Genomic DNA, 24563 nt, shown 5'->3' on the forward strand with positions numbered 1-24563 from the left:
TGGATCAGAACGCAAGATTTAGTAACTGCTTCCCATGTAGGTTTTAGAGCAGGGCACAGAAACAGCAACATTGCAGAGTTTTGATAAGGGTTGTTGCGTGTTAGTTTCATTATACTGGGCAGTGCCATTTTATATCCTTGATCACAAGATTCTTCTTGACATATTGAAACAAAGAAAGGGTATCACGGGCACTGTACTGAATTGGATTGAGTCCCTTTTAAGAAACCGGCATAAATGAATTTTAATCAACCAGTAACACTTATCCACTGGACGCATGCCCTTTGGAGTTCCGTTGGGCAGATTTGATCACTTATTCTATTTAAGCTCTACATGGAGCCGTTAGGAGATATTATAGCTGAACGTAATGTTTGCATGCATCTGTATGCCGATGATGCCCAACTGTACCTGAAATTATCTTCAAGCAGAGATTTACAGAGATTGGGTGAGTGCACACTGGATATTCCGGGGTTAGAGGGCCTCTAATTATTTTTAAACACTTAAAAACAGAATTCTTCTTATTCTCGCATGTGAAGCAGATCCCTTCTTCATAAATTTTCATGAAGCTAAACTTTTAGGTGTCCCTTCAGTTTGCCATGACAGTAAAATCATTAGGTTTTATTTTGGATACCCGTCTCACATGTATCCCACACTGGCTCACTGTCCCCCCCCCCCCTCCCCACTCTCTGGCCACTGTCCTTGGGGGGGGGGGGGCTCCCCTCGCCTTCTTGTGAGGCAAAAAACGTTTGTGTCATCTTCAACTCCTATCTCTTTATCTCCACACATCACGGACCTTGCCAAGAAGTCCAGTTTTCATCTCCACCTCCTCAGAGGCATTCTTCCTTTCTTCACCTTCCCCCCAACTCAACTTCTCCAGTGCCCTTATTCTCTCTAGGCTAGACTACTGCAAAAGCCTCTTCCTCAATCTGCCTCTTTCCTCCCACCGCCCCTTCAACTAATCCAGAATAGGGCTACAAGACTTAGCCTTGGCCTCAAGTCCAGGGACTGCATGTCTCCAGCCTTAAAATCTCTCCACTAGTTCTCGGTGACCGCAAGCATCAAATTCAAGACCCTTTGCGTCATCCACAAGACTGTCTGGGGCCTCTCTATATCCAGCTTTCTCTCCCTAAATACCTCCCAGCTAGAGTTCTTTGGTCCTCTTGCTCCAACTCTCTGCAGGTCAGACATTTCTCCAAATAGAGAGTGGTAGATAGATACCTCACCTCGGCAGGTTCCTCCCTCTAGAACGTTCTCTCTGCCCTTCTCAGACTTGAGCCGAATCTTCTTAAGTTCTGGAAACTTCTCAAGACTTTCCTTTTCTGTTAATGTCCCTCTGCCGCTGTGACTGGGGCCTGGTCCCTTCTGAGTCATACAGGGGCCGGACCACCCCTTACCAGTCTCTCCCTGTATCCCCTACCAGCACTTGCCCTTTGGCACACTGCCCCTGACTAGCATGAATCTGGTCCTCCCTGTCCATCGCATTTATCTGCCCTTTCCCTTTTTTTCCCTGGCTCTTGCTCACCCACTTTGCGTCTCCCACTGCTGTCATTCACATACTCTGACCCCCAACATGCCTCTACTCCTCCCTCCCCTGCACAGTAGGATTGTCACATGGCCAATATAACCGTCATTGTTGTTGTCTTTCCTATGTCCCCCCCCCCCACCATTTTTTGTCTTGTGGCGCCTAGAAACACTTCTGTATAGGGGCTATACTTTTTTAAAAATGTATTAGCATGTGGTTTGTTTCAAAAGTCAAATGCATTTAAAATTCATGACAATTCAATTTAATATCAGTGCTATGGGCAATACGATACGTGCTTGTCATCTCAGTGAGTTTGTCTTTTGCAGTGGAAAACAAACTGTCCCATGTGTCCCTAGAAAATATTTCTGGAAGCAATTTTCCAAGTGCCACAATTAATTTGCAGTCTTTACTACTGGTGGCACAAAATGGGGGAGAGTAAACTTCCATTGGACGAAAGTCATTTGTGAAAATTCCAATATTCTTTGTTCTCTGGGGCACAGTTGCTTGCATTTCATTATTACGTGTCTTAGCGTTTCATTGTCCTCCTTGCATGATTGGCATAGTTTGTCGTTTTCGTCTATCTGTTTTCTGGAGGCTAATGTTTCTTTAGTTCGAAATAAATGTAATCTGAAGCGCATAAATAGGGATCTGTATATTGGAGATGGAAATTTGCTTAAATACCATGGCAAACTATTCAGGGCTTTCTGGTTCTACGGTCTTCAGTTCTAACCCAATCATGGGTCCACATTTTTTTTGCCTAAGCGTCCGGGTTGTTGCGATTCCGGCGTTGGTGATTAGGTTTGTGCAGCATTTAGAACATTCTTCTAATGTGCAGTCATTCTGCTGGTCAACTTTGTGTTTTAAGATCTTGATTTGGATTTCAGATTCATCAAGCAGGATTTTTCAAAACAATGACAGCGAGTTCCACTCAACTGCTGCGTGTAGGGGAACGCAGTCCCAGTTCATGTCGGATGAGTTGTACTGGAAGGCTTTCTGGAAGATGTAAGATTTTTTTCCAAAAGTGTCCCTCGATTGTTGCCCAAATTTTCCATAATGGGTACAATGCTGATTCTGCTACATATGTTGCAATTGGGCACACTTTCTGCTTGTCAAAGCTTAATATTGGAGTTAAGGTGTATTTGCCATATTTTGATGTGTTATCCTGCATTGAGTTGTTAACTCCTGGATTCTTGTTTTAATGGCAGCTTGGTGATTTATATCAGTCTTACTTGAGTTGATTATCACTCCAAGGTATTTTGCTTCCGATACTTGGCACAAGGGCTGTTTTTGCTAAATGCCATTTGAATTTCTTTTTTTCATCTGCCTGTCAATGATTCAAACACAAGGATCATTGTTTTATCTGTGATTCTGAGGCCACTCTGCTCGGTGTAGATATTTAGCATATTTAGTTTTCGTTGAAGGCAGATTTTTAGTCTGGTCTAGTAGTATTAGGTCATCCGCATATAGTAGGTGTCCTAGTCATTGCCCTTGTATTTTACAAAATATTGTTTCTTCATGGACTGTGAGGCCCATATCTGATAGAAACAACATAAACAATTCTGAAGCTAGAGGACAAATTGTTTGATGCCTTTTTATGTTTTTATGTCCTCGGATAACAAGCCCCCACAGTTCAATTTCACCTGAATTGGCGTTTCTGTATACAGGGCCATTATAGGTTCCAGGATGTTCCGCGGGCAATTCCACTGAGACAACTTTGACCAGAGTAGTGCGCTGTCTACACTATGAAAGGCCTGGCCGAAGTCTACTAGGGCAATGTATGTTTTGTCTCCTTTGTGGAGTGCTCTCATCTTTAGCATGCTCAATAGGAATATATTTAGTGAGCATCCTACTCCTCTTACGAATCCACATTGCCTTTCGTCAGAGTGGCCCGAGATGTTACTCCGTTTCAGGTGATCTAATAACATTGAGGCATAGATTTGACCAAGCACACCTAAAAATGCGATGGGGCAGTAGTTTTTTGCCTCGTGCCTAGATCCTTTTTTGAAGATTGGAATGATCACGGATCGCTTCCAGGATGGTGTTATAGTTTTCGATGCTCCAATTATATTAAAAAGCACATAGCAGAAGTTTGTCCATTCTTCAGGTGCCTTCTTTATTATAAAGTTTGTTAACACATCCGGGCCTGGAGCTCGTGAGGCACTCGCTTTCTTAATTAACCTTTAGAATTTCTGGTTTAGATATTTTTATTTTTATTTTTGCACGTTTGTTTTTTGGTTTTTCAGTTATGATGGTTCTAGCGTCTTCAGTATATAAGGTTGCATAGAATGCAATCCATTTTGTTTACGATATTGCATTAGTAGTTGCTTTCTGAGCTGAAACGGTTTCATTTATCATTGACCACACATTTGTGTTTTTATTTGAAATGGTTGCCAGCATGTGGCGAGTGTCATTTTTGCTAGACTGGTTCCTTTCCTTATCCCTTGAACTTCTTTTGTTAGATTGCGCTTCTTTTCCTGAATTGCTGAATCGAACGCATGTTTGTCTTTGAAATTAGGTTTTAGAAGTTTATTTGCCTTTTCCACAAATGTTGTAGTAGTGGCAGGTAATTGGATCCAAGTTTGTGGTTGATTACATCATTCTGATTGTAAGTGATTTCAATCCGGCACTTCACCTAAGTCAACGCCTAGCGTGTAATGCACAACTGAAATCCTTATTTATTTGTGTCTAAAAGTTATTTTATTCTGAACGATGTACCACTCATATCACGCCCCTCTCCTGGAACCCCACTGGTCACACTGAACCAGGAATCAGGCTGGTTTGCAAAGTTAAAATATTTATGTATGTAGTTACAAATTAATCACACTATGTTTAATGGGTATACAATAATCACCAATGGGGTGATATAACACTAAGCAATCTCTTTAATCACAAGGAGCACAGCACAATTCAGCACAGAAATAAAACTTTTGTGTGCATGTTCAGAACAGGTAGCAGTGTGGTTACTATTTCCCCCTGAACATCCCTCAACCCTCCAATAGACAATGTAAAGAGATAGGAGGAGAGAACAGGTTTCAGGAATGGTAAAATTCAGACAATATATCAATCCCAATTTCCCCCCAGCAATACAAAAGAAAAACGGAATTGATTGGCAAGCTGTCAAAATGATTTAAAAACACTAAATATGGGCTAAATTGCTGAAATTGTTTAAATTCTTGTGGGAGCCGCTTTGGATAGTTCCAGACAAACCCTAGCAATGATTTAATACTAAGAAGCAATGTGAAATCTTAAAATGAATGTTGGGTGCAATCAAAAGCTGTTTCACACGTGGCAGGATTTCCTTAAATGAAAATTCGGTGCAAACCTTTCCGTGCGTGATAATCGCAATTACGGGAGAAACGTATGGATTTGGAATGCAGTTTTGGATGCGAATTAAAGCTGTGGATGTTAGCTACAATCAAACGTTGAGACAGGCGCAAGAATGGGAAAACAGGAATGCACTTTTAAAGACTTTGTGTGGGGAATTCAGGTATGCCTCCATGTTGTCCTTGATTTTAAGACTTTCGTCCTCGAACAGTTTTCTCTGGCACAATTATGCAAGTCAGCCAGACCTTGCGCGAGGTGACTCTTCTTGTTTTGGCCATATCTGACCTCCACAGGAAAGCCTTGCATTACCGGAATCCAGGAAGTAATTCGGGAATTACTCACATTTCCGGCCCGGATTCTGTCACTCTGAAGATATTGCAGAGGCTGGTGTGGAATCTCCACTATGATGTGTTATCCCTGGATAAACGGGTGGTAATTCTTCAATGCCCACACCGTTGCCAGGACTGCCTTCTCACAATCGTTGAATTTTTCCTCCACCAAGGATAAAGTTTTACTCGCATAGGAGATTACTTTATTGACCTTGTCATGCTTTTGATATAATACTGTAGTCAAGCATGTATTAGAGAACCCTGTCTCCAAGAAGAACTCCTTGTTTTTGACTGGGTAAGCTAGGCAAGGCGCTTGTGAGAGGCTTCTTTTGAGTTGTCTTACTGCCTCGGCTTGTTCTGGACCCCACTCCCACTTGAACCCCCTCCCCCTTCAAAAGATGGATCAGGGGTCTTGTGATCTCTGCGTAGTCCTCAATGAACTTTCTGCTGTTATTATTTAGTTCAAGGAGGCTCCTTAGTTCCCGCAGAGTCGTGGTGTTTTTTAATTTCTGGAGTGCCTCCACTTTCTTTTCCTGGGACAGAGACCCTGAGGAGTAATCTCATGCCCCAAGAAATTGACACGGGTTCTGCACCACTGTGCCTTTTGAAAGGAGAGTTTTGCTGCGACAGCCCTCAACTGTGTCAGGACATAACGGATCTCCGCTATGTGTTCCTTCACAGTTGAGCTTTTGAGTAAGGCACTCCATTGATGCGAGAGGCAAGCGAACACTGGAGTCATGCCAGGGTCTGTGGGAATTGTTGTGTGGATGTCGGTGCAACCAAAGCCATATGAGTCCCCGCAAAGAGATCTTGAAAATCTAAGAAAACTTGTTTCAGTTGTTGCTTTTGCTCCAGAGTCTCACAGGCATCGGCTAGGTTGACTCTCTCTTCAACCATCTGCCTGAAGCCTGGAAAGACTTCCGGTTTGGCTATCTCAGCGGCCTCCTCCAGCTGGGTGGAGAAGTCCCTGGTCAGAGTGCTGATTTGGACTGATGGCTTCAGGTGGGGAAGGCAGTCCTTGCAGACTTGAAAGATCACCTCATCCCTCCTGAAGTCACAGGTCACATCTTCCTTACCATAAGGGCAGGAAGAGTACACCAAGAAGTCTGCCCCCCCCCCCATGCTGGGTGAAGATCCTGTCTGGTTTTGTCATCGTCACTATCACTGTCAAAACGGTCCTTGGGGATTGGTCCTAACAGTTCATTACCTAAATCTATGGAAAAATGTTGGTCATCAACCGCCATTCCAATAATGGTGCCTGCGGCCAGAGTGATACTCTTTAGGTCGCTGTTATCCACCTCTATTGGAATGGTGTTGTGTTCTATGTTGACTAGTGGTGTTGGGTTTACCCCCAACCCTTGCTGTTGTAAATGAGCATTGAGATGGACATAGGCGTCAGGGTTTTTCAGTTTCTGTCCTCTTTTAATTTTTACTTCCAGTGAGAATTGTCAGGTCCGTTCTGGGATGGTGACTTCCTCTCCAATCTGAATTTCAACTGCATATGGCAGCAGTTGTGCTTACCGAAATATTTTCTCTGGGACATCAAAGTCCATGGGATTACCCGCTAATCGGGACCAAGCTTTGAAGTTTATTAGGTACAAACTAATGGCAAAGCGATTGAGAATGTCACTGCCTAAATAAAATGCAGCAGGGACATCTCGCACGACCCAATAATTACGGACTATGCTCTTGTTGCCTATGGATATTTTGAGCATACACCTGCTAGGCAGGAGATGTTTGGAATTGGGGGTTTCCAGGTCCATTTCCTATTTGTCTAACAGTTTAAATGTGGGAATGGCTGGATCTTTTGGTAGTTTGCGGAACATGGGCTCGCTGATGAAGCTCTTACCGTTGTTCAGACGTACTCGGCCGAGAACAGAGTCCTTCCCCTCATTTAACTGAATGGGGATGAACAACTGCTCTCCAATTTTCTGAATATCAGCCAAGCTTTGAGCCAATTTCTCATCTTTTTGGGCTGTGGGAATGGAATTTTCTGATTGTGAATTTGTATAGAATTTCAGAGCGTTTCCTTCCAGTGTGGAATGCCACCTTAGACTGGAAGATTGTCAGAAAAAGGGAGGACTCCCCATCACCAGTTTGCTGTCCTACTGCAATTACTGTCGCGTCTGGGATTTGATTATTCTGGAAGTGAAATTCTATTTGGTCAGGTTTTTGTTCAACCATGTGGCATGTTCCATTTAAACTAACATGGTTGACACTATGTTTCAATTTTATTGGTCGGCTAGTCTGGGTCCAAGGACCTTGTTTACACAATCTATGAGGGGAGACAACCCACGCAGGATGTTATTCCCTTGTAAATAAGGGTTGCCATCTGCAGTCACAACTATGACCGGGTGCTTCACCTTGTGTCACCCAATTTTAATGTACATATTCGCTTTCCCGTCTGAAGTTCTGAAGTTGTCCAGGAAGAGTGGTGAGAGGAATTTGGTATTTCTCCCCCTTCCCGAATTCAGTTGACCAAAGGCCCTTTTTGACAGAAGGGTAGCTTGGGATCCAGTGTCCACCAGTGCCAAAATTGTACATTGCCCCTGTATCTGGACTGGGGCATAAAATCTTCCCTCCTTTTCCTCAAGGGGGCAAAGATAATGCACATTTTTGGCCAACTGGTGGGTTACTTTACTTGCTTTGGATACTGACAGAGAGGTGATTTGGGCAGGATTCTGTTTGGGATCTTGGGAATCTGTAGGAAAAAGGGGACAGCTAGATATGGGGGAAGTTTTGGGTTCCCCTGGTTCTGATTCTGGGCTGCCCCCCTTTTTGGAGGCAGTCACCAGGATGGGATTGAACCAGGGGGTTTTTGTGCTGGTCATTCTGGGTACCTCGCTCCCCACATCTACCCAGTCTGGCTTTGGATCCTTTGGGACCCATTTTTCTTTGGGAGGAGATACCCCATCCCTAAAGGAGAAGATCCTTTTCCCCCAATCCTCTGAGGACCCCTCTCCTTCAAACGGAAAGATTTGTACCTCCTCCTCAGGATGGGTCTTTTTGGGCTTTTTGTTTCTCCTACCCACCCTCTTGCTCCTTGGGTTGCAGACTTTCGGGGGCAGGAGATTTTGGTTTCCGGTTCCTGGGTTTCCAGGGGCTTTCCACAAGTGGGGAAGGAAGCTTCCTCTGAGGCTTTACACCCCCCTTCCCCTTGTGCCTCCTCCCTGGGAACCAGTGGATTGTCGGGGTTCTTCCCCCGTCCTTGTTCTGGAGCACCAGACCCTGGCTGGTACGGGGTCCTCATGTCTCCCCTGGGTTGATCCCGGGAAGGGTAACTATCCCTTCTCACAAAATACCCCGGGTTTGAAAAGTTTTGGTACCCCTCCACCCTTTGCCTCCCCTCTCCCGGATTGGGCTGTCTGGGTTCAGGAAAGTCAGGAAAGAAAGATGGGTTGTTTTGGGGGTTGAAATTTGGAAGGTACCTAGGAAAGACATTTGGTCCAGCATTTGGGGGATTACTGCCCTCCTGGGGAAAGTGAGGAGGGAAGTTCCCTGGGTTTCCTGCTGTCTGGTTGGATCCCCTCACACCCCCTCGGCTGGAGGAGTCCACACATAACCCAGGATGGGTCTATTTCCCTTGTATCGTGGGCTGATGTAGTCAGGGAGTTAGGGTTCCCATTTGTGGGGTTGCCTCCCTGGCTCCCTGTTTGTGATTGGCTCGAGGGCCTTTTGAGTTTGGGGTTGCTTAGGTTCTGTGCAGGAAGGTTTTTAGGCCCCTCCATCTCCTGATCTAAAATGGGGGCAACCTTCACCTCTGCCACCTTAGCAGCAGCAGGGGTGTTGGTTATTTTGGGGCCTTTGCTGCCATTTTTATTTTCCGACGGCTTCTCCACCTCATGGATGCACGTTGCTTTTTCAATGACCCTGTCTAGTGATCTTGTCTCGTGAAAGTCACTCACTAGCTGGGTCATAATATACTTAGGGAGAGCATGAAAGAAGGTTTCTACAAATTCTTTACTGTCAGTGCGCACCCTTCTAGTAGTCTGCTCAAAGGCACGTTTTAATTACTGAACAAATTCTTGTGGGGCCTAGTCTTCCCCACATTGTAAATTGTAGGCTGCCTTGCGAGCCTCTTGAGTGTTCCTATGAATGGAAAAATGTTTCTGGATGGCCGCCCTATAGGTGGACCACCTACAATGGTTCTGATCCTGCAGCCCCGCAAAGAAGCTGGAGTATTCAGGAGAAAATGTCCACTTTACATATTGAATACAGCTTTGGCTGTCCTTCGGATGGAAAGTTTCCATCATCTGTTCAAATAGCTCAAGGTGCTCCCAAACCGAATATTTTGCATTCTTATGGTAGGGCATAATGATGCTCCTAATGGCTTTTATTTGCTTCAGGGGATCCTTGAGCAAGGCCTTCTTGACTTTGTTGGCTTTTTTAGTTCGGGTCACCCTGGTCCATTCATCCTCTGACTCAGAGGCACTGCTACCAGAGGTGGCTGTCTGGTCTTCTGGGCTCTCCCGGATTCTGTGAGCTTGGGAATGGCTGGCAGAATGTGGGGGCCTAGTTCCTTGGGTCCTGTGGTGCTCAGAAGAGTCTTCTGACTCCTTGCTCCCAGGACTGGCTAAGTACCCCCCCTACTGTCCTAGCTGGGAAGAGGTTTTTAGTATGCTCTTAGTGGGCCTACTTTCATGGAGTTCCCCACCAAATTTTACCGTCTGATCTCTGGGTAAGTTATATTTCTGAGGATCCATTTCTCTGATCCTCCCCTCACTGGAGTCTCCCTGATCAGAGAAGATGTCCCTAGTACTCGGGAACCTATACATAGATGCCTGTCCATCCATTTCTGGGAGGTGCCGGCCTATTATCCCCATATTTCCCCTTGGGTTGAAGTCTACCATCCCGTGGCCCTTGGCTCATGTGAGCCAGTGGACATGGGTTGGCAGTCCATGGAATTTAAGAGATTAAAGTCTCTGGTGCCAGGGTTCCTGAGGTTATGCTCAGGGTTTTCCCTCTCCCATCTGACCTCAACTCTCTGAGCCCATTCTCCCTAATGCCATGCAAGAACCTGACCCCTTTGTTCTTCTATTAAGGCCTTACTGGTCTCTATTAGTTGTTCCTGCATAGCGATTTGTCTATGGAGCCTGTCATTTTTCACACAGAGAACCTCATTGTCTCTGTGTTTCCTCCCTAATTTTGGAGTATTGGGCCAATTTTTGCTGCAGGAGGGTCACCTCCTGAGTGTTGTCCTTACTGGCCTGGTCATTCTTTGCCAGAGCATCTTCCATCCTCCTGGCGTGCTCTAACAGTTTTTCATAGTCCATTTTGAGCTCACCCAGTCCCTGAAGGGCCAGGTGATTTTCTTCCATCTTGGTTTTTAAAATAACTGACTTCTTGGTCTAAGGTGTCCTTTTCCTGAATTAGAGTGTCCCTCTGTGCAGCCAGGTCATCCCTTTTGTTTTTTCAATGCACCAGCTTTCTGGCACTCTTTATCAAATTCTGTTTGAAATACAAGGTCTTTGAGAATTAAGTTATTATTTTCTTCTTTGATCTCATCAATCTGATTTTCCAGGGCGATTATCTGCCCTGCGCAGGCCCTATTATAATTTAATTGCTGTTCCAGCTTTTGTTGGCTCTGTAGTAGAGACTCCAATCTTTCCTGACACTCTTTGTAGTGTCATTAATTTGGTGTCTTGCTCTCCCCTCTCTTGCTGCAGGAGATCCAGATCTTTTTTACTTTTATCAGGTACTGTCTGGTTTCACTCTCTGATTCTTGCCTCTTTTGTAGCCTTAGCTCTGCAGAGGCCAGATCAGTTTGGCTCTTTTCTAGGGATTGTACTTGCCTTTTAACCAGATCTAGGTTTTCGGCATATTTTTCCTGTATTTCTCCAATGTGGAGGTACAGGTATGCGGCTATTTTGGCAATTTTACATTGCTCTTCTTTTACCCTTGGGGCCATATACCGCTCACTAAGTGCTTGATGTAATGGGCCCTGGTCCTGCCAGATATCTAATTCTATGGCAGTGATTTGTTGTCTGATTTCTTGCAGCCAAACATTCTGACCCTGCTCAGCCCATTCACCCCTGATAGTTTGTGCAGTAGGTGTTCTTTTGCCATATTAATTTCCCCTGGGGTCGCCATTCCGGAAATATTAATTTCCTTCTGACTTATCTCAGGGTTACTTTACTTTTGCAAAACAGGCCAACTCCTTTGAGTGTTTCTATTGAAGGGTGTTTTTAGAGTGTAGCACAGTGTGGTAGCCCAACAAGGTGTATGTACCCCGTGAGTTAGCACGCTGTGTTAGACTGTCACAAGTGGTATGTCTAACTCAGGATCCCGGACGAGCCCCCAATCTGTAAATGATTTCAATCCGGCACTTCACCTAAGTCAACGCCTAGTGTCTGATGCACAACTGAAATCCTTATTTATTTGTGTCTAAAAGTTATTTTATTCTGAACGATGTACCACTCATATCACGCCCCTCTCCTGGAACCCCCCCTGGTCACACTGAACCAGGAATCAGGCTGGTTTGCGAAGTTCAAATATTTATTTATGTAGTTACAAATTAATCACACCATGTTTAATGGGTATACAATAATCAGCAATGGGGTTATGTAACACTAAGCAATCTCTTTAATCACAAGGAGTAATAGTGAGAAAGAATTGAGCACAGAAAAAACTTTGTGTGTATGTTCAGAACAGATAGCAGTGTGGTTACTATTTCCCCCTGCAGACCCCTCAACCCCCCAATAGACAATGTAAAGAGATGGGAGGAGAGAACAGGTTTCAGGAATGGCAAAATTCAGACACTATATCAATCTAAATTTCGCCCCAGCAACACAATAGAAAAACGGAATTGATTGGCAAGCTGTCAATATGATTTTAAAGTTATCTTGAGAATGGAATGTGCAAAAACTCTAAATAGGGCTAAATTGCTGAAATAGTTTAAATTCTTATAGGAGCCACTTTAGATAGTTCTAGACAAACCCTAGCAATGATTTAATACTAAGGAGCAATGTGAAATCTTAAAATTAAGGTCGGGTGCAATCGAAAGCTGTTTCACACGTGTCAGGATTTCCTTAAATGAATATATGCGGCAAACTTTTCTGTGCGCGATAATCACAATTACGGGAGAACCGTATGGATTTGGTTGTGCATTAAAGATGTGGATGTTAGCTACAATCAGACGTTGAAATTATGTTTCTAGCACACAAATTTAATGAGTTATGGACGTTTTAGTGGAGGTCATTTTTCTGAGATAGGCGCAAGAATGGGAAAACAGGAATGCACTTTTAAAAGACAAATGGGATTTCTTGTACTAGACTATGACTATAGAAAAAGAGAATGCCACACATGAATCTCCACAGTCCTGGCCAGGGACCCTTCACGTGGTGGATCCTCACTTTCTTTCTGGGATTCAATTTATTTATTCACAACACTAATGATTTGTGATTTTAGAAAACAAATGAGAGAAAAGAAAAGTTCTGACAATTCAAATATACTCCTAGCACTACCGGTTCTGAATACAAGAGAGGATGGGTTTAAGACTGGGATTACTATGGACAGTACATAAGCTAGTGACACAGTCCTATCTATAGATACTCACTAGATATGTTTTTACACGGACCCGTCAGGATTCTGGTCCATCAAGATTTCTGGTCAGGGATTCTGGTTCTGGGACAGACGGTGTCACGGCCCGTGACCCAAAACCCCACTGGCATGGTCAAATGCCAGGTAGGGTTAGGACTCAGGGTGCACTTGGGGCCCCAAGGGCCTTGCATTATCATCATGGACTCTCCTGGAGTCAGTCCTTGCGCCTTTGGTGCCAGGCTCATGTTCAGATTGGGACATTGTCTTGAAAGGGCTACTTTTTCTGTGAAGGTCTGCAGCCAACATGGAGGCACCCACACAGTCGGTTTATAGTCATAATGTCAAAAAAAAAATGTCGAAAAAAAATGTAGAAAACAATAATGTCGACATCCTATACATATAATGTAAAAAGTCATTTTTTAGAAAAAAAGTCGACAAAAAAATGTCAATTAGAACTATCAACACCTCACCCAACACCCCCCTGCCACACCCCCACACCCTCCCCACCACCCTCTCACCCCCATACTCAACACATTCTAATTATATATATATATATTTTTTTTTCAATAAATAAATGAACAAAAAGAGTATCATTTACTATGGGGGGGTCCCCCCAACCCCTCCTCACCCAACACCCCCCTGCCACTCCCCCACACCCCACACCACCCTCTCACCCCTCATACTCAACACATTTTAGTTATATATACATTTATTTATTTATACAATAAATAGAAAATTTCGAAAAATATTGAAAAAATGTCGACATTATTGTTTGTCGACATTTTTTTCGACATTTATTTTTCGAAATTTTGACTGTCGACATTTTTACTGTCGAAATTATGATTGACCACCCACACAGTCTATTTCCTAAGAACCAAACTGTGCAGTGCAGTGTTTTAGGGTGTCGTAGCCCAGACTACTTTACCCGGACTACTTTACAGAGGGCTATATAAACCACACCCAAGCTACAGAACATGCTTTGCGTTATTCTGCAGCCAGCAGTGTGACGCTCATGTTCAGAGACCAGCACCCGGCGACCCTTGAACTGCGAACCTGCATAGGAGACAAAAGAACATCATTAGCAGTCTCTGCTTACCTGCAACTTTCCATCCGTCAATTCCTGCTGCTTGCGGTCTTCCATCCAGTCGGCAGCATCATCCGGACACCACGCACGCACTGGAACGAAACACCTGGAGGGAGAGAGAAAGAAGGACAACGTTAAAACAGGTTACTCACGCCATTTACGGCAATTTCTTGGCCTGTTCCGCTCCGGAAATCTTCACACACAGAAAGACCATTGCGACCTGAAAAGGAATAAAGAATACAGGTTAGCAAGAAAAGACATTACCTCGCCGCACTTCGCGCTTAACCTACCATCCATCATACGCTCCTGCGTCCATCATCATGGCAGGAGCCCGATCCAAGCTGCGCATCCACCGAACCTCCATGCACCTAACGGGGAATAAATCATGAAAAGACATTAATAGCAAGAAAGGAAAGCAAGGACATTATAAGAATGCTATAACAAGACTTACCTCCTTAAAGACACTTGAATGGGTTAGCACCAGTGAAGTTAACTTGATCGCTTCAACCCGCATAAAGCTACGTGCCCCTGCACAGAAGGCAGGACGGAGAGCACGCCAGACATCACAACAAGGCTCGACCGCCATACAAAGCATCGTCCGAAATCGGGAAGAGTCCAGGGTGAATCCGGCAACCAGGGCATAAGGGCGTCCCCGTGGATACCAGGTGAGCATAACAGACGGCTGGGCACACCGGATTGGACAGGGTCTGTTCACAGCTCGGCACAGATTGGATTGGGTCTGCAATGGTTCTGGTCACAGCACGGCACGACTGGTTTGGATCTTTTGGTTCTGGTGATCATTTCTTTCAGCAGGGAAGCACTACAGCACAGCCCCACTGTTTCTTTGGTTCCCCTTAGGTTTCTGGGGTGGGTTCTGGTTCTTGAAATTTAAGGCCTAGCTGACAATGGTTCAGCTATATGATGGGCCTTTCTGCTTTCCAAGTTTCTGGAGTCTGGAGCAAGGAAGTTGCATGGCTCTGCTTCAGGGTGCTCCGCCAGCAATTGGTTAGTGGGTGAAAGTGTGTGTCCTCGTCAGTGCTGAGCTGTCACTATTTATCCTTATGATAAAGGGGTGTGTGTGCTGGATTATCCTAAGCGCACCCCTTGCTAAGGATTGGTGAGGGTCTCCTCTCTCCCTTGATAGGAGGACAAGAACAGTGTGTCATCATGATGATGCGGTTTTACAAGGTCTAGAGTCCACCCCTGGCCTCTTGATCACAAAATCTACTTTTGGTACAATACATATTTACAAATGTGCAACCTCTATAACAATAACATTTATAGATTACATATGTTGTGTAGCAGATGCTCCTCAAAGCCTCGTCGCTGTAAGATCTTATGTCTGCTTTTTACAGAATGTTGCCCTTTTTGTCCGGAACACAATGTCAAATTTCGGAGCAAATTTCCACAAATATGCACACTGAATATGTGTCATGATCTCTGCTTCCAAAAGGTCAGGGTTTTCCCAACTCCCTTGGAAGCAGATCCATAACCCAGGTTCCGAGTGCCAACCAGTCCCAATTGGGACCTTTTGGACCCAGTCCTGGCGCCAGTGGCACCAGGCTCATAAATATGCCCAGTCCCAGCGCTGGAAGCGCCGGGCTCATAATGCTTGGGTGGACTTACCTACAGCAGACCATGCTGCTTACTTGCCTGCCAGTTGAGCCTCTGATCCTCTTCTGTTTGGAACTACTTTTCCTGTTGGGTGGGGCAGGAGCCACTCCCTAGATTCTGAACACTGGAACACTTCTGGAAAGCAGGAACTCTTTTCTTACCTAGGCGTGGCTGTGGAAGGAGACACCTAAGCACTACAGGAGGCTATTTAAACCACACCCGATGGATGAATCTTGCTTTGCGTTATTCTGCATCCTCTGCAGCAGAACGCTCATCGTGTCTTCTGCATCTGATCCTGGGCCTAAGGAAAAAGGCTTACCATCCTGAATCCAGTCTTCTGCAACACCTATAAAGACAAGAAAGAACAGGTTAGCATTACGGTCTTCAGTGACAGCTCTTCACTTACCTGGTCCATCGGCTGTCACCAACGCCTCGCGCTGCATTCCGGCATCTGAAAGACAAAGGCTTACCTACTCTTCGTGCGCTCCGGAGGTCTTCACACTGCATTCCGGCATCTGAAAGACAAAAGCTTACCAACTCTTCGCACGCTCCGGAGGCCTTCGGCGCTGCATCCCGCATCTGAAAGACAAAACAAGGTGCGTTTAAAGACATTGGGGAACTTTAATACTCACGTGTCATTACTCCTTTCCACCTCTAACCCAGAGGGTATTCCGGCACCCTGCAGCCGCTCCGAACTTGTACCTGCAAAATAAAAAGACAGTTAGAGCGCATCGTGAAGCAGGCAACAAGCGCTTACTTACGTGCTTCCAGGCGCTTCTATTCATCACACGGGCTCCATCTTCAACTCTCTTCAGCCCGTCATCCGCCATTGCCGGAACCCTGCAAAACAAGAGACATCATTACTAAAGACTTTAAAGACATTAGAATTACTCAAAACTTACCGTTCGTGCAGTAAACGACGGACAGCAGTCCTCTGAAGTCAAGAGGCCTGCTCCCCTTATCCAGTGAAGAAACTGGTTACAGCACCCTGCCCCGAGGCAGATGGAGAGCACAGCGTTCACTTACCTAAGGTGAGAGCGTTAACCTTTGGGGTTCTACAGGAGAAGAGAAAGGGAAGAAGAGAGAGACATTCAATAACCCAGTTCCTTAATCCCATATTTTCTATCTGCAGACATCTTACCCTTCGAGCCAGACATACAGTGCACAGAGGTCCAGCCCAAAGAGCCAGCCGTGTGTTACACATCACCTTTGAAGATACGGTATACGCCCAGTCAAGACCGGCGCCTCTACGGGAATCAGGTGAGCGTTACAATATGGGCATAAGTGTATGAGGTTTCATGCTTCTATCAAAAATACAATTTGTGTAATATCACAATTTCCGCCGTTACTTCTTAGAACATGTCAGAGTTCTGGCGCCTTTTCACCCGTGCATCCAGAAATCACATTAACAATGCTGTTATTTCTATAATTTTCACAATTTTACGTAGTAAGTTATATGTATTTAAACAAAATGTTCTTTGCGAATGTCCAGCTACAAATGACTGTTTGTCTCTGCCTCCTTCTTCTCCCTGCAGCTCAGAAGCAGTCTCCTCCCAGTTCCTCCTGGGCCCAGGCCATTTTACGACCCTTCACACTTAGCCTTCCTTTGACTGGAGGAAGTCCATTGTCTTCTTCCCCCTGGCAGAGCAAATTCTTCCCCCACCATATAATCATCACATAGGTGTGATTTCCTGGTGGAGAGACAGGCCTGGCCTCTGTGGGGGAAGATGTTATACTGGTTTCGTGGCATTGAGTCAGGCTTAAATCCAAAAGTTATTTCTGTTGCATTTTTTTCTTGGTTTAAAATAAACTTGCAATTTCAAAACAAGCAGCTAGAACACTTATTCCAGATTCTAAACCATAGGATTAAACAGTTACAACCTAGGTTACTCTCAATAACAGGTCACTTAGATTTTAGATATTAGATTTCAGTTGTATAAGTTTACAGTTTAATTGCAGGCTTCTGACAGCTGTCATACAGGCGACCGAGGGTACTGCGCCCAACTTTTGACAGATTCCACAGGCAGGCAACATTTGCTGTTGATTTTTTTTGATGACAAATTCAGCTTTTCAGGACATTGTAATATCACCATGGTTTCTTGAACTAAATGAATTGTAGCACCCAGCAAGCATATTGGATGTTTGAGGGTGTTTTGCACCGGCATTCTGCAGTTTCAGCAACCAAGAAAAGGATTTAAAAGCAAGATTTTGGATTTCTTTCAGCACTGCTTTCCTCTCTGTGCTCCATTTTCACTTGGCAGATTGGGCAGCCGTCTTTTTGTTTTGCAAAGCACGATTTCCATGGGTTTTGGCGCGCATGAGGGTTTTGCGGCCATTTTAGGATTTTTGGCACCATGCGAACACAGGGATGCCGGACGGCAGAGCAAAGTGGCTCAATACATCCCACATGATATATTTCGCACAATTTAATCACTTGTGATGTGTAGCAGATTTCTGACAGCTGTTGGCTCAACTTTGATATTTCTGTTTTGGGTTACTGTGTACCCAATTCATTGTAAGTAGCTTGTGGTCACTCTTGTCCATTGATATTATTTCTAGGTTTGTACTTGCGCAACTGCATTGTCTGTTATGAAGAATTGGTCAATTGTCGAGCTCGCTAAGCCATTGCTCCAGGTAACCGCTGCCGGGATGTCTCCCTTCGTGTTGCCGTTTAACATATGGATGTTGCGAACTTTCATTTCCTTCATCAATTTTTTTTCCTCTGGATATTTTTTCAGCAGAGTTGCTTGTTTTATTTTGTTTATTAATGATGTGTTCATGTTGGAGACAGTTTGCATTAAAGTCTCCACACTATGACTTTTGGGTTGTCATAAACATTTGTCTACTTGACTCATCATCATGTCAACAAAGCTTTGTTTCTTCAATTCCATGGCGTTCCAGTAGATGTTCATTATGATTAGGGCTTGTTCTTTTGTATTATTAGACCCAGTGTGTTTCAGAGACAATATTTGAATGTTTAAATTAAGATTGTCCACTTCCTGAATTGAAAAATTTAGATTCTGCTTGAGCATAATTAATAATCCAGAGGAGGGACAGCCTTTTTGGGTTTTCAGCGCAGAATTTAGTAACATATCATATCCTTTAGCTGTTGGCAGTTAAGTCACCATGTTTCTTGGAAACATAATATGTTGTATGACGCCTATGACTCTAGTTTATTAGTGAATAAGTATTTGTGCCCCCTCGTGTTCCATGATCCTATGGTGATGTTAGTTTTTTTGGGGGCTACCTTATTCTAATTCATATTTGCTGTATTGATGGCTCCTGCTAGCCATTCCCAATTTGTGCCCTCTAATTTGTCTGCCTGTTATTTTGCGTGCTAGCAGAACGGCTGCTCAGTCCCGGTTATTCAGTACAAAAAGTTACTTGCGTGCAAGATCTATTGATTCTCTCACTCACTTCCTGTGTATTGTGTACTTGTTCTGGAATATTTAAGGCATGATTTGTTTGAATGATTTGAGGGCTCTGCAGGGTAAATTTTGTTTGTTTATTTTCCTGGCCTGGGTCATTGATTTTACTCCATTATGTTACGTGTGTTTGTTGCAGTCGGTCGTTTATGTCAAAGCCTAGAGGCCATAGTTCATTTGCACAATTAATCAGCAGTTGGGCAATCGATTTTGACACTATGTTCATGCACACTAAGTCATATTTAAGTGGTTTCGGAAAAGAGATGGCTTGAATGTCTCTTGAATCTATTGTTCTCAAAGCAGGAATAATGTGGAACAGCTTTAGTATATTTGTGCGATTCATTTTCAAATCGTCGTTTGTGTGTCCAATTCTTTCTAGGTATAGTTTATGTGCCTTTCAGACATGGCCTCTTGTTCTGTTTCATCTTGCTTGACATCTGTGTGCGCAGGAAAAAAGAATGTTTGAATTTGATTGTTCGTTATGTGATTTTGCTGTGGGCCCTGATTTATTGCTACAGATACATGTGTTTTCTGAGAGTAGGTGTTTTCTGAAGGCTGCAACTTCCTTTAGGCTGTCAACAATGGTGCACTTGTTCGATTTGGTGCTATGGATTGGCAGCTGTTTGTTCCAGGCCCTATGTTCATTTGTTGATTTTGCGCTGTTATTTTGTCACATAGCAATTTTCTTTTCTCAGCCAATGTGAGAAACATCTTTAATTCATTGGGCGATTCTTTTGTACTGTTTGGACTATTCGTTTTTCCCTCTTTGTGTTGCTTGATTAGGCTTGATTTGCGGCTGCCTCCTCGGCCTGGGTCTCACATAGGCTGATTTGCTGTTGTTCCTCCATGCTGTATACCGAGAGATCGAGAAAATCCTGTATCAGATCGGTGTCTTGCTATGTTGCATCTGAGGGTGTCTCCTGGGGTCTGCTTATCGACCCTATGGAGCGAGTTCCCGTCTGTGCAGGTTTTGTCGCTCTTTCTTCAGATCTGCTATTTACTTTTCCTTCCGATGTCTGTTGTTTTCTCAGGAATTTCTTCCACTCCTTTTTAAGTTTCTAATAAAGCTGTATGTGTTAAATTTTTTCTATGGACACATGGGACAAATCTATTTTGGGATTTTTTTCGTTAAGTTATTATGAGCCTCTGCTGCTTTATTCTTGACCGCCCTTTTTCTAGCTTTCCCGGATAAGATTTCATAGTTTTGGCCGGTTTGAGCCTCCTCTTCAATCTCTGCAGGGTCGACTATTTCAATTGCGTCTGATGCATCCGTGTCTTTATGATTTTGTGATGTTGGGTGCACTGAATCTCGAGGTGAAGTAATGTTGGTCAAATCTGTATGCGGTTTAACATCGTTGGACACATCTTCAGATCGTTCATTTATGTCGACCCTTGTCTGGGATTCACTTATTTCTGTCTGTGAGTCAGCATACTTAACACTTTTTCAGCTCACATTGGTGTACTCCTCCCAACTTGGTGTCATTTTGTACTCAGATTTTCGTCTTCTTTGAGACTGTGGGGAAGTGAGGTTGATGTGCTTCTATTGCCGGTTTGTTTTTGTACAGGGTACTCAGAGCCAAGGCCGGCCGACATGTTTTCAATATGTAGCAGTTTTATGTTGGCCATAGCTGTTAAAATGTATTGGTCCTTATACGCTTCATTGGGGGTCTCATATAATTTGGTAAAGGGTGCCAAGGAGATCGAAAGTGCCGACCTTATGTTCGCTTGTAGTTGAAGGGTCACCTGCTCTAACGGGGCTACCCTTTGGTCTTCATTTGTCCCTTTTGTGTTTTACACAGCCCCTGGACTTGCTGCCCTTTTGTTGCACTGAATGTTGAGACGTATTAGAGTCCTAGTCAGGCCCAAGGTGGCGAGAGTGGGGCGGTGATATTCTTAAGTTACCACTATCGGCTCCTATTCCCGTCAAGAGGCTTTGGTTTTGAGCTCTAAGATTGTATGCGTTTAAGGGCCTACAATATTTAGTTGACTCTGGGTTTTCTTTGATGTTTCTGCGTTGCAAGCTGATCACTAGCTGCACTGTCATGTGAGCAATTTCCTGTATCAACATGGAATTCTCTAGAATGAAGTATTAGATGGTAGCTTTTTTGCAGTCTGGTTTTTTGAGCAATTGGGAGTTTGCTTCTCTGGTGTCCCGTATGTCTGATATACAGCGCCTTTTTTGTGAAATGAAGCCAGTATGTTCACACGGCACTAGCCATGGCACTTGTGACCGTGCATAAGGCTCAAGGGTTTCTCCCGTTTCTTCCAGGAGCAGGTTCATTTGGTTTCCTTTTGCCTTTTCGTAAATACTGTGCCGGTAGTTGGTTTGGTATTTTTCCAAATTTGCGCTGATTTCAGTGTCTTGCATTTTTACAGGCATACTGTGATTGTTTTTGCTGTTGTCTTTCATGACTAGGGCAGATGTTTCCTTGGGCAGAGCGCGATTTCTAATCGTGTTGCACCCTTCCACGGTTCGAGAGTTGCTATGAGCCTTTCTTGTGCTGTCCGTTTCGGCTGTGGTGAAAATGGCTATTCGTTTTCCAAGCTGGAGGCCCGTCCTTCCTGTATTGCTTTTGCCATCGGGCAATGGTGGCTTTTGTTGGTTGTGCACAGTTTGTTCTTTTAGCCCACCATGATCGTGTATACTGTTCTGTGTGTCTGCCTCCGTTTGATCCAAAAATTCAGTATAGATTATATCAGAAGGTCGCTTCGCATGAATTCCACAATCCGACCGCATGCTTTTCGGGCAAGTGAATTGTGCAAGCTGCCTGTGAAAACGTGATTCTTTGTTTCCTTTAATTCCTTTAAGAAACTGGGCTTCGATTTTTGTTTTTCCTTGCTCGAGCACTGGTCTCAGTAACTTGCCTCCACTACTTTAGCTGCATCTAAGTGTTTATGCATGAAACCGAAAATGTCATCAGCGGAGGCGGCTGCAGTGTGGGTCAGCCTGCAGGATCTATGGATCATTACGGGCACCCGAAGCTGTATTTGCCGGTTGTGCCCTGTTTTGCTCGTAGTTAATGTATGATTTTCTTTGCTCACAGCATTTTCATCGTCTGCTGTTTGGCTGTTTAAGTGCGGTTCAATTTTGATTAATTGCTCCTCGGTAAGAGTGAGATTTGCTGAGCTTACCTAATCTACCTCCGGGAAAGTTGGTGTTGACGGCATGAGTGTGCAAATCTGTGCACTCGCTCTTTTGGAGTAGTCATCCGTTTTACAAGTCATATCAGTGATTTCGTGTTGGATTATTGCAGTGGGAATTTGGAGCGTGCTTCACTGAACCCCCGCCCCCACCCTTTCTCCCTCTTTACTACTCACCAGCGAGACCGCGTCATACTCAGCATCCAGTTAATTTGCCTCTCCCGTCGCTTCATTTTTCGCTTGGGAGGTGTTTGACGAGTTCAGCTTCTTCTGCCGGCGAGTCCTCTGCATGGCAGCCGCTTGCAGCTCGCAGGCAGACTGCAGTACGACTGCACTCAGGTCTACACTCCGCGTCCCGCTCCACGTTGCGCTGGATATTTTCTATACTTCAGTGAGGTACTGGCTCATACAAGGTGCCATGCAAATGCCCAATTAATAAAATAAATTGTAAAATCTGCCAATGTTCATGAAGAGCAGTATAGCCCTTTATCCCACAATCTCACTTTCGCTCTTTTGTTCAATCCTTTGTCACCTGGTGGATTCATTTCGATGTTAATGGGACTCCCCAAAAACATACATCTTCCTTTTAAAGTCAATTTTTAATGCGGCCGCCCGGTTAGTGTGTATTGCACGCACAGTTTCTCCCCTTTTACAGAAATTGCACTGTGTACCTGTTGATTTTTAGGATCAATTTCAAACTGATGTGTATAGTGTACAAAGTACTTATATTCGATCCCTGAGTATTTAGCTCGCAAATCTCTGGGGGCGTAAGAGCGCTATGTAGCCAAGATTGTCTACAGCTTGAGGTTCCAAGTTTTAAACTGTCTTTTGGTAGTTTTTCAGGGGCTGCTGTTAAAAACTGTAACACCCCTCCAAAAATCGTGAGTGATTTTAAAACGACCTCCTGTTTAGAAAGCACATAAATGCATGGTATTGGGTCCAGGCTTTTTAGATTATTAGGTATGTAGAAATGTGCTCTTATTTGATTTTTAGTAAATGTTAGGTTTTTATGCAAGCATTTTGTATAGATAGCTCTCACTAAAAGTTGTTAAACTGTTTTTTTGTGAAATTAATTATAGGCTAGGCAACATGTGTTGATTGAATTGTTTGTTTATTCTTTTACTTTTTTGTATTATGGTTCATGTTTATTGTGAAGCGCACTGATGCTCTGGTTAGCCATGTTTGTGCTCCAGAAAAGTTTTAAATAATGTCTCGTTTAAATAACTGTTACAATGTGACCTATAAACTGTTTATTACTTGAGCTAGGTATGGAACATCTTCAGTCAACCATACATGCGTAGGTTCGACTTCATATGGACTAGACTCTTAGTAGATTATAGTTTCAGATTTGAATGCAGACCTCTATACCCAGTTTCTGAATTAGAAATGTACTCCCGGATTCTGTATGTATAAAACGTTAATGAATTGCATTTGTACAAATATGAATAATGTTTATAAAAAATAAATACAATAATTCAATAAAAATAACATAAAAGCCAGGAAGCCCATGGAGATCAATCAGTTGTCGGGATCTGCCAGCAAGAAGTGTCTCTAGGGCAGTAAAATGAGAAAAGGTGGGCACTACCGTATTTTCACCTAATTTTGCAAAACCTTTTTAATGTATGTAGAAGCACTGTAGTAAATGTCAATGGCCCAATCATGCATTCTAATGCAAAAAAAAATTAAGACCAAGGAACCCTTCATTGGAACGGTGTGCTCACAAAGGAATGGGACAAAGACCACTTTAATGCAATATAAACAGTAAAATAAAATGTTCAAAGTTGTCAGTTTTGTAAAGTAGTATTTAATATATGTGAATTTCATGACAAAACATGATTAAACTAGACCAATGTTAGCCAGCGCATTTCAGAATGTCTGTTCGTCATCAGGGCAGTCGATGGAAACACAAAAAAAAGAAAAATGTGTATAGAACTCATTTACTAAATTCCCAGCTAAGCAATAAATATCTAATTTGCCTAATATACTTAACATATGAATGTACATGTTTATTTTTTTTAAACATATTTTTATTGAGTTTCAATTTAAACATCTTTAAAATTCCCCCAATGTCCGCCCCTCCCAACTCCCCGGCCGGATGACAGTTTTCCCAATCTGTCCAAAGTTTGTGATTCAGGATCTGAATAAGTCCAAAATTCTAATCTTCGTGGGCAGTATTGTAGCAACTTTGTAGGAAGGAAAGAACTGCACCCCACCCATTCTTTCTGGATGTTTTCTTGCCGTGAATCTTATAGGTAATCCATTCCATTGTAACATATGACCACACCCTCTGCAGCCAGTCATAGATTGACGGTGGGGATTGTTTCAATTTTTGCGCTATGGCGAGCCAGGTAGCAATCAGTAATCCTATGAAGTTTCGTTTTTGTGATTTTGTCATATCCTTTGACTGGGGGGGTCCCACAGCCCGCAGAGCCAAACTTTTTCACCCATCTGTCCCAGTCTATGAACATCACCTGCATCTGAGTTTTCCCCCCATCCCAGAAGCCTTGTGTTCCTGGGCATTCCCACCATATAGGAGTCCTACCCGCTTACACTCTCCAGCACATGTTTGACGTTAGTGGATAGATTGC

The 24563-nt window shown here is 43.7% G+C and overlaps 1 protein-coding gene across 2 annotated transcripts in view; it reads left to right on the forward strand.

Moving 5' to 3' along the window:
- RNASET2 (ribonuclease T2) overlaps positions 1–24563 on the forward strand; it is a 522081-nt gene that overhangs the window by 219574 nt on the left and 277944 nt on the right. The gene's annotated exons all lie outside the window — the stretch shown is intronic.

The sequence above is a fragment of the Ambystoma mexicanum genome, chromosome 4q (genome assembly GCF_040938575.1).
Source record: "Ambystoma mexicanum isolate Mex_15411 chromosome 4q, UKY_AmexF1_1, whole genome shotgun sequence".
Classification (NCBI taxonomy): Eukaryota; Metazoa; Chordata; class Amphibia; order Caudata; family Ambystomatidae; genus Ambystoma; species Ambystoma mexicanum.